The sequence below is a fragment of the Capsicum annuum genome, chromosome 1, assembly GCF_002878395.1.
Source record: "Capsicum annuum cultivar UCD-10X-F1 chromosome 1, UCD10Xv1.1, whole genome shotgun sequence".
Lineage (NCBI taxonomy): Eukaryota > Viridiplantae > Streptophyta > Magnoliopsida > Solanales > Solanaceae > Capsicum > Capsicum annuum.
The window spans coordinates 252,094,811-252,106,212 of NC_061111.1; the positions used below are offsets into that span (position 1 = coordinate 252,094,811).

Below are 11,402 nucleotides of genomic sequence, written 5' to 3' on the forward strand. Positions count from 1 at the left end.
TTTCATCTATTGCAACGGTTACTAACCGTTGCAATGAAATCTATTGCGACGCTTTTGTTATTCTGTTGTAACACTTTTTGAGTATCTATTACAACTAATTCATTACTTATTAGGACGCCTATTTTCATCTATTACAACGGTTACTAACCGTTGCAATAGATTCTATTGTAACGACATTAAACCATTGCAATAGCATCTATTGCGACACTTTTGTTATTCTGTTGCAACGCTTTTTGACTACCTATTGCAATAGTTTATTGATCTATTGCAACGATTGTTGCCACATGTTATTAAATTGAAACGATTTATATAAATAGTCACTCGTATTAATGTAAATTTTTATTTACATACATAATAAATTATAACACATTATATACACATCATAAAACAAAATCATTCATAAATAATCTCATAATTCAAAATATGCAACAAGCTAGTAATTTAAACCCAAAAGCAAAATGTAATCAAGTTCAAATGATTAGTTAAGTTTTTACATAGTAGCAAGTTCGAGTCGCGATAAGTTTCAAAAAATTCAACACAAAACTATTGATATTAGAGCATTTATCAACAACGCAAAAATCTTCTCGTCAATGTCTTCATCACTTTCTTTACTTTGAACCCCTGTAAACAGTGAACAATAATAAATTAACACTTAAATGACCATATATTTCTATTTACGACACACCAAAAAACAACATTTCAAGAAAATCAGTATAAGTAAAATTCAATAGCCAAAATTTAATTCGCAAAACCTCTGCAGTAACAATTTTTGCACGTCAAAATGGGGGAAAGATGCAGCTGTACCTAGATACACCCTTTACCTCGGGAAAAGCAGCAAAACTCCACAACAAAATGAGTTCTAATGGCAGTAACTCAACTAGAGATTACAGGAGCTTCATCCCTATCTCTTTTTCATATTTGGTCTAGTGACCAAATCTACAGCTGTGTCACAGACACTTGTAAGGGAAATTGTTATTAGTTTCAACATTGATTTCTGGTCTACCCTGTATGGGGTAAGAAGGGTCCATTAGTTTCTCTCTAAAATAATTTAGCACTTGCACAAATTAATGGGAATCTTTGTAACTGGAATAGGGAATAGTGATCTCCAATTTAGTAGTGTACATACAACTCTGGTGCACTGAGCAAAAGGGACCAGTTTTCGTAACTGTTTTCAACCCGCTCTCAACCATACTAGTTGCAGTTCTAGCATATTTCATCCTTGGTGAAAAGCTCTACACGGGCAGTTAAGCAATCTTCCTATCTTATCCTCCAAACATGAAGGAGGAGGGGGTCCAAAGCATTTGTCTCATTTGAGAATGGAGGATGGAAGAGGAGATGTACGATATTTTTATATAATATCCTCCTTTAACATTTTCAACACCATTGGAGAGGTAATTGTCATTATTGGACCGTACTTGCATCGAGGGAGGCATTGATGCTGTGTTGGCTTTGGAAAATAGACCAATTGCTTCTTTGTTTTTAGTACAGGGTTGTCTGCAAAGAATAGGGCCTTATGTATTATGAAAGGGAGCTGTTGGCACTAGTAACTGAACAAAAATGGAGAGATTATCTCCTGGGCAGGCATTTTGTTTTGCAAAACAATTCACTATAGCCCGAAGTTTCTGTTGGAACAGAGAAACTACCTCAAGCCAACAAAGGTTATTGGTCAGGCTACTTGACCACGACTGCACCATTGTTTATTAAGAAGGGAAAGGAGAACAAAACAGTTGATCCCATGTCCTAACGAGGAGAAGGTGCTTACAACGAAGAATTCAGTCGAGTTTGAGGCTTTCCCCGATGAACACAGCCAATGCACCTGCAGCCACTTCCCAAAGCTTCAATCTGCTAACACCAGCTGGGTGTTGGGACAACACACAAATTTTTTTTGTCTTACGGTTGATTGTTATCTTACGCCATTCATTCTTCGTATTTCTTGACTGTGATACACACATGTAACACACTTAGTACAAAATTAGTTTATAAGAGAATCAAAAGCAGAGCCTTCTCGAATGGGTAGAATAAGGATATACTTTCTTTTTTTCTTTTTTGTGAAAAAGCTTATTTTTTTTCTTGTTTGAGTGCAAAATCATATGACAGACAAAAATGTGCCACGAAGTTATGGTCCTAGTATAGTCTAAACATAAAAAAGGACAACGAGAAAACAAGGCTGAATTTTTGAGACTGGACACCCCACCCCTTCTATTTCCATTCATTTTGTTTTGTGTACACGTAAGGATGGAAACATATTTTTTAATATTTACATGATTAGTTAGTTACATTTCAAGGTCATTTAGTACTAGCGATAAAAGTTAATAATTTTGGAATAAAATTTAACTTTCAAGATTCCAACATCAATAGTTCATTCAATAATATAATAAAGTTGACATTTTCAGTACCTTTTTTGTACCACAGATTCTAGTACATATTTTTGTTGTTCTTGTTTCCTGTTGGTAACTGTATATGTTCCTCAAAAGATACATAGATGGTGCGTTTTTCTCAGTTTGCATGCATCTCGACTAATTTTACAAGCATTAGCTACATTAATACTAGTAAATCTATCTACAGCTACAACTACATTAGTGCGATTAATAGAAAAGGAAAAGAAAAGTAAAAGAAAGGAAATCTGTTGTTCTGAGGAAAAGTAAAAGAACAGCTACATTAGTGCAATCAAATAACAACATTGACAAATTAAATGGATAAAACATAGAATCAAGAAAAGAGAAACTGATATCGAAGAACTCAGTTTAGTTTGAGGCTTTCTCCGATGAACACAACAAATGCACCTGCAACCAGTGCCCAACAAAATGTACCTGCAGCCATAGTTCCAAGAATGATGCACAACAAAATGATGTTGATGCAAAAGTTACGACTAGATCTCAGCTAGAAAACAAACAAAGTTCATATGTAAACCTTGTGTTAGGATCACTTACTGCAACTGAATGCAGAAGCAATTTAGTTTACCTGGTTAACTGTATGCTTAAGCCTAACGTTGGTATTCTTCAAGTCCAAGATTGCCCTATCCACCTATTGAGACGTCAAACCATATATATCTTTAACTATGATTGTTTCCATATCAAATATTACACAAAACAATTAGATTACAGCACAGGCCTGCCCGTGCTAGTTTAAGACAAACAACTCTCAACTCCACAACAAGGGGCTAATCCAAATGATGAAGTTCCTATAGCTCAAGTCCAAAAAATTCAGCTTTCCTTCATGCCAAAAATTAAGATAGATGGTTGCCGTGGCAACTGATCTAATGGGAAAACCAAAAACACCTTCCTCAATAAACCTCAACAAATCCCACCTCAATTTAAGGAAGCCTAATTTTACTTGTGATTGATAATACCAAAGTAAAAAACTCTTTTTCAAATGGGAACACAAGAAACAGTTTGTTTTACTATTTACTACTTATCCATGTATCTCGGAACTCCAGTTGTACTTGGTCGTTGTTGTTCAAAGAGAAGATAGACCTTTAACTATCTCTGTAGAAAATTAAAATCGCCACTAGATGCTTGTCTACTGGAGTTGTATCTAGTGTCACATAAGGCAGTAATATGGAAAGCAGTTACTTGCAACTGGGATCGCACAACCTGAAAAGGTTTCATTTAAATACATTATTTCCGATAGAGATAAAACAAACTTATCATACCCTGGAGGTGCTGCATAATGCTCTCAAAACTCCCAAAAACCATATTTTCAATAGAAATAAAACAAACTTATCACACCCCTATCAGGTACAACTGAAGGTAAACGCAGCGAGAATACTTGCTCTCCTAAGGCAGAGCTTCCAATTTCCAACTGATACTCATTTGCCTGATAAGAAGCTTGGAAAGAATTTTAAAACTGGACATGAGGTTTACCTTTCAGTACTGGGGATATACAATGCTTCATGTGGGTGGCTCAGATAAAGAGATGGAATGTTCACTATAAGTTACCTGCAGACAATTATGATACATATTGCTTGTGTGGTGTGTATGGGATCTGTGACATAGATAATGAACCTATTTATGGATATTTGGAGAAGTTTGTAGATAAATATGCACAACATAGGAAAAGGGAGATTGGACGGAAGGGTGTGTTCGAAGGACACCCTTAGATTGCAACATGGAACATATATTTCTAAGATATTATGGAATCAAGTTGCCAGATACTATGCACTCTCAATACAATAAAACGATGACACTTGAAGAGTGTAGAAAAGTATACACTAGGAATTGCTCCTGCGCAGCTTATTCAAGTCTAGATGTAAGCGATGGAGACAAAGGTTGCTTATTATGGTATGGGGAATTAATTGACATCAGAAAGCTGTCTGAAAGAGGACTAGACATTTTCATGAAGATGGATCCCTTAGAGCAAGGTAAGAACTTGTTTAAGAAATTTCCCCTGAAGTATTTCTTAACTTAGTTTTCAACACATGAAGATGGTACTATGATAAGTTAGAGGTGTCTTGATTTATAGCGCTGACTCAAAAAAAATTAATTGTAGAATCTGAGGAAGGTTCAACAAGAAAGAAGGCTAAGATACTCACAGTTAGTTTCTCATTGTTGATAGAAACGATTCTGTTCCCCTTGTTTATGAGCCGGGGTCTATCGGAAACCTCTCTACTTTTTCGGAGGTAGCAGTATGAACTGCGTACATCTTACCCTCCCAGACCCCGCTTTGTGGGAATACACTGGGTTTGTTGTTGTTGTTGTGATAGAAATGATTCTGTTGATCCTGATTTTGTTGTGGTACAGACAGAAAAAGAAGAAACTAAAACTCATAGAAGATATAGAGCTGCCACTGTTCCCATTTTCAACAATAACAAGAGCCACAAATAACTTTTCGTTCAATCACAAGATTGAAGAGGGTGGATTTGGACCTGTTTACAACGTATACAGTGCAAATTTGTTGGAACAGTAACTAGTTTATGCTCAAGATTGGAGTGCTAGAGATTATTTTCATTCTGCAATATTCTCGTCTTTGTAAAACCTATGTTCTAATATAATACACTTTCCATTTGTTGGGAGTGATGGAAGAGGGACATGAAACTGCTGTAAATAGATTGTCAAGGACTTCCATGGGACTTGATGAATACAAGAACCAAGTTATCTATATTGCCAAGGTTCAACACCAAAATCTTGTGAGACTTTTGGGTTGATGCATCCAATGAGAACAAAAGATGTTGATCTATGAATACATGCCTAACAAAAGCCTAGATTTATACATATTTGGTTTGCACTTCTAACCTATTACATAAGCTAAAATGATCAATGCTATGATCTATTAGTCAAAACATGAATGAAGCTGCTAACAAGAAAACATACTTTGTAGATAAAACAAAGAGCAGATTACTTGATTGGCCAAAGTGGTTTGACATCATTAAGGGAATCGCTACAAGGATAATTGCAACTAATAGTACTACTCCTATATCACCAAAAAATATCCAAAATTTAACTCTAATAACATAAATTGATCCATCGGATTTACTCCAAAATTGTTCAAATTAACTTTCAGTAAGCAAAAAATGCCAAATGAGCTGCTACCAGAGGGATGTACAACTAAAAATACTCCTATATCTTCAAAATATCCAAACTTTATCACTAAAAGCATAAATTACTCCCTAAAATTGTTCAAATAAACTTTTAATAAGCGAAAAACACCAAGCTTAGCTAAAAATCGTCAATTAGAAGAATAAACTAACCTTAAAATACACAAATTCAAGCTTCCCTTGAAGTCTAAATCTACAATCGATTCTCAACTAGACTATGAGATACTACTGCAGCGGCATGAGCAAGCGTGACACGATTCTTCAATTACACATTCTGGTTCGATTGGCCACTTTTAAGATCCCATCAATTTTTAATTATCAATTATTGAGATCGGGTTTTAGGGTTTTCGATGAGAAAGCAATAGGGGTTTCTGATGTATGTTGCATTAAGGAAAAAATATTCTTTTAGCGTATGTTGTATTGATAATTTTGGCAGAACTAATTAAATATTGTGGAAGGAATTAATAAGCTATACAATAGATGATATTTCTTGATTAAGTGTTCCCATAGATTCTTGTTTAACGGAAATTTTGACTTTTGAAAGAGTCGCCACTTAATTTTGAAAAGGACTTTGAAAATCATTTTAAATTAGAGATTCTAGATAAACGGTTCTTATTAACGTTTTAGGAAGGTGTTAGGCACCTAAAGCGTCCGCTAACTTGCGTTTATCAAGACTGTTTGAAAATGTCTTTTGACTAACTTCAAAAAGATTAAATTGTTGAAAAGTAGTTGATTAGGAAAAAGTTTTTGCGAAATCAGTTTTTTAGCGACTTAGTTAGGGATTCAACTAGGTTCGCAAGAAACATGTAAAACAAGTAAGCAAAAGGGAAAGCGGAAAGGGGAGAAGTAGTGATTTAGGCTTTTAAGCCCAAACCGTCGACCCTGTCCTAATCTAGTTGTGCTTTTGACCCATTTTCATCTGTCCTAATTCTATGTTTCCGAACCCTTAGCTCGAATCTTGCTCCACCTATATTAAATACAATTATGGCTTCATGGCCCTAATGAACGAATAAATAATGAAAGGGGAAAATAAACAAACAATAATAAAACATCAACAATAAATAAATAACGGCAACAAATGAATGAACAGAAAGGAGGCTCAAGTTTCGTCGTTGCTTCAAGAATGGGACTTTAACCCATTTCCCTTCTTTCGACTCCTTGTATCCATCTGCGTTTTTTTTTTTTTGCTTTTTTGGGTCTTCAAGATCGACTCAAGACTAAGTGGGCCTCAATGGCCCATAAGGAACATGCAACGGGAAAGAGAGTCCATGCAAGACTCGAGCGGGTTCATGCAAAGAAGAGATAAAGCACATTAATACATGATCAATAAAAGGAAGAAAGGGGAGAGGGGGGGGGGGGCAAGAGTAAAGAAAGTTAACACATGATCAACCGGGATAGAAAAATTAATACAGTAGTACTTAATACATGATCAACCAAATAAGAGAAAAAAAAAATTAATAAGGGAAGATCGAAGCGAGGATGGATTTAGATAATGACATGCCCAGTTTTTCTTAGAGGGATTAACATACATGGCCAGGGAAGAATGTGAATATGAACATGTGAAAAACACTATAACTCTCCCTTTTCCCCCTTTCTTTTGAATGCCAGGGATGAAAAAGCAAAGATCCAGCTGAGTCCTCTCCGAACCACAGGAGATAGTTGCCCATCATACGGCTCACCAACTTCACTTGCCTCTATGGGAGGCTCGCTCCGGGCAGGTTCGGATCACTTACAATACGGTCAAGATGGCATCCTTTACTATAAAGGATCTATATCATTACTTACTAAACATACTTTCCCGAATAGCCTCACGTTGAAACTAAGTTTATACAAACAAATATCCCAGCAATAAACATTCTTAAAACAGGAATAAAAGCATTTTCAAGAAAAATCCGAGGAGAATAAAGAAAGAGTGAAAACGATTGGAACATCATAAATAGGTTAGCGTATGAAACGATTCGATTGTGCCTGTCCAGAGAGCAGAAGTATGCTGTCAAAAATGAGACTTTTATGCACAAATTATGGAAGGTGTTGGAGGACAATTTTCTGAAAAAGAGTGGTCAAAACAAGCTCCTTATGAAGAAAAGGTTATTCCGTTTTGATTATCAACAAGGTACTACTATAAATGAACACATTACTATGTTTAATCAATTTGTAGCAGACCTGTTGAATTTAGATGTGAAATTTGAGGATGGGGATCTGGATTTGATGTTGTTATCACCTCTTCCCGATGAATTTAAATATTTGGAGACTACGTTACTTCACGGGAAGGAGAATGTGTCGTTAGATGTTGTTTGTTCTACTTTATATAGTCATGAATTGAGGAAGCAGGATAAGATGAAAACTAGATCATCAACATTCGAAGAAGCATTGGTGGTAAGGGGTCGTCAACAAAACAAGAATAAGGGGAGAAAAGGAAGGTCCAAATCAAAAGGCCGAGCCGTTGCAAAAAAATGAGTGTGCTTTTTGTCGTGAGAAAGGGCACCGGAAGAAAGACTGTCCGAAGTTGAAAAAGAAAGAAAAAAGACCGCAAGATCCGTAAGATACAAATTTCGCAGAATGCAAAGGTGATGCAGAATTAGATTTTTCCTTAGTTGTTATGCCTTCAACATTGTCTCATCCAGAGGAATGGATAGTGGATTCAGCATGTACCTACCATATGTGTCTCGTTCGGGAATGGTTCTTTGAATTTCAGGAACTCAATGGTGTTGTTGTTTACATGGGTAGTGATAATCCATGTAAAACAACTGGGATATTTTTGATTAAACTACGGAATCATGATGGATCCACCAGAATTTTGAGGGATGTGCGGTACGTGCCAAAGTTGAAAAAGAATCTCATCTCGGTGGGAGCTCTTGAATCTAAGAGCCTAGTTGTGACGATACGAGATAGAGTTCTTAAAGCAACTTCAGGAGCACTGGTGATGTTGAAAGGCATGAGGAAGAACAATTTGTACTACTACCAAGGTAGTACAGTGTTGAGGACAATAGCAGCAGCAACTTATAGCACCAAGAAAGATGTTGAGGCAACGAAGCTGTGGCATATGCAGTTGGGACATGCTGGTGAAAAGTCCTTGCAAATTCTTGCCAACCAATGATTATTGAAAGAAACAAAGACTTGAAAACTTGAATTTTGTGAGCATTGTGTTCTGGGAAAGCAACGAAGAGTGAAGTTTGGCACTACAATTCATAATACCAAGGGTATTTTGGATTATGTGCACTCAGATGTGTGGAACCTTCAAAAACTCCATCCATCGGAGGTAGGAATTATTTTGTCACCTTTGTTGATGATTTTTCCAGGAGAGTTCGGGTGTTTACTATAAAGAACAAGGATGAAGTGCTTGGAATTTTCCTTAAGTGGAAAGATCAAGTTGAAAACCAGCCAGGGAGAAAGATCAAGGTTCTCCGAACAGATAATGGAGGAGAATACAAGAGTGATCCATTCCTGAAAGTATACCAATACTGTGGTATAGTTCAACACTTCACTGTGAGAAAAACACTGCAACAGAATAGGGTGTCAGAGCGTATGAATAAGACACTTGTAGAGAAAGTTTGTTTTATCTTGTCTAATACTGGGTTAGGTAGAAAATTTTGGGCTGAGGCTGTGACGTACGCTCAACATCTCATCAATCATTTGCCATCATCTGCAATAGGTGGCAAAACTCCATTAGAAGTATGGTCTGAAAAACCTACAACTGATTATGATACTTTGTATGTTTTTGGTTCTATTGCATATTATCATGTTATTGAATCAAAGTTGGATCTACGAGCAAAGAAGTCTCTTTTCAAGGGCTTTAATGCTGGAGTGAAGGGATACCGTTTATGGTGTCTTGAGGCAAGGAAAATGATTATCAGCAGGGATGTTACCTTTGATGAATCTGCCATGTTGAACAAGGTAAATCAGAGAAAGCTGATAGTACTATGAAGCAGGTAGAGTGTAATCCAAAACAGGTGGAGTTTGAGCAGACAGTGGTGACCCTAGCACAAAGAACTATAACTGATTCTACTATGGCAGAAGTAGAGTCAGATGAGGAAGAGGTTCCGACCTAAGAACCTCTACAACAATCAGAACCAATTGCAGTTAGACGACAGAGATGAGAAATTTAGAACCCTGCTCATTTCACTAACATGGTAGCTTATGCACTTCCAGTTACTGATAAAGATGTTCCATCCACCTACCCAGAGGCCATTCGAAGCACAAAAAGGGGCAGTTGGGCAGATGGAATGGAAGAGAAAATGCAATTTCTTAAGAAGAATGAGACATGAAAGTTGACACAACTACCGAAAGGCAGAAAGACAATTGGGTGCAAATAGATATTTGCACAGAAAGAAGGATTTCTTGATAAAGAAGACATTTGCTACAAGGCAAGATTGGTGGCTAAAGGTTATTCTTAGAAGGAGGGAATTGATTATAATGAGGTATTTTCTCCAGTTGTAAAACATTCCTCCATTATAATTTTGTTGTCCTTGGTAGCGCAGTTGAATTTGGATCTAACTCAACTTAATGTGAAGACCGAGTTCTTACATGGTTATTTGAAGAAGGAAATCTATATGACTCAGCCAGAAAGATATAAGGCTGCTGGTAAAGAAGATTTGGTTTGTAAACTTAGAAAATCATTGTACGGACAAAAACAATCTCTGAGACAGTGGTGTAAATGATTTGACAGGTTCATGAAGGGTCAGAAGTACAAGAGAAGCAAATATGATCATTGTGTGTATTTGTGCAAACTTCAAGATGGTTTCTACATCTGCTTACTCTTATATGTTGATGATATGTTGATTGAAGCAAAGAGCCAAGTTGAGATTGATAGATTAAGAGCTCAAATGAGTAAAGAGTTCGAGATGAAGGATTTGGGGGAAGCCAAGAAAATTGTCGGTATGGAGATAAGTAGGGATAGAGAGAGGGGCAAACTTTGGTTGTCATAGAAGCAGTTTTTGAAGAAGGTACTAAAATACTTTGATATGCATGATGATACAAAACTTGTAAATGCCCCACTTGCGCCTCATTTGAAACTGAGTAGAAAATTATCTCCGACAATTGATGAAGAGCAAGAATTCATGACAAAATTCCCGTATGCAAATGCAATTGGAAGCTTGATATATTGCAATGGTATGTACGAGACCAGATATTTCACAAGTTGTTAGTATTGTTAGCAGGTACATGCATGATCCGGGCAATGGTAATTGGCAAGCTATGAAATGGATTCTACGGTATCTCCAAAATACCGTAGATGTTTGATTGACATTCGAGCGGGATAAAACATTTGGTCAATACATAGTTGGATATTGTGATTTTGATTATGCAGGTGATTTGGATAAGTGACGATCTATAACTGGATATTTGTTTACTTTAGTAAAGGCGTAAGTTAGTTGGAAGTCTACCTTGCAGTCTACAATGGCTTTGTCTACAACAGAGGCAGAGTATGTGGCGATAACAGAGGCTGCGAAAGAAGAAATTTGGCTTCATGAGTTTCTTAAAGACTTGGGAGTTGATCAGAAACAACTTGAGGTATATTCTGACAGCCAGAGTGCTATTCATTTAGCAAAGAATCAAGTCTTTCATGCACGGACGAAGCATATTGATGTTCGCTATCATTTTGTGTAGGAAATTCTCGAAGAGGAGGAGATACTTCTCCAGAAGATTCAGTCCAAGTTCGAATTTAAACTTGGTTAATATCCTACACATACTACAGAGAATCCTGCATATATGCAGACCAGGGTTGTTACAAAGGCCAAGTTAGAACACTATTTAAACATGGTTAGTATCCTGCACATTTATAGTTGGCGCCTCACGGCGCGAAGTTGGAAGCACCACAAAAGATTTTTTTTTATTTGTTTGTTTAATAAGAATTGTATTTTGGTGGAATTGA

The 11,402-nt window shown here is 36.6% G+C and overlaps 1 long non-coding RNA gene across 3 annotated transcripts; it reads right to left on the bottom strand.

Annotated features, from left to right (window-relative positions):
• Window positions 1-464: 464 nt before the first annotated feature.
• On the bottom strand, window positions 465-6,022 carry LOC107852770. 3 transcript variants are annotated; one of them, XR_001669555.2, is made up of 5 exons: window positions 5,687-6,018; window positions 2,962-3,024; window positions 2,397-2,810; window positions 1,763-1,937; window positions 465-621 (listed from the first exon to the last, which is right to left on the bottom strand). It is a non-coding gene; the product is annotated as an uncharacterized LOC107852770 (long non-coding RNA). The 3 variants fall into 3 exon arrangements; XR_007048634.1 differs by having other exon boundaries at window positions 1,763-2,810; window positions 5,687-6,022; XR_001669556.2 differs by lacking the exon at window positions 2,397-2,810 and having other exon boundaries at window positions 5,687-6,016.
• Window positions 6,023-11,402: the final 5,380 nt, after the last annotated feature.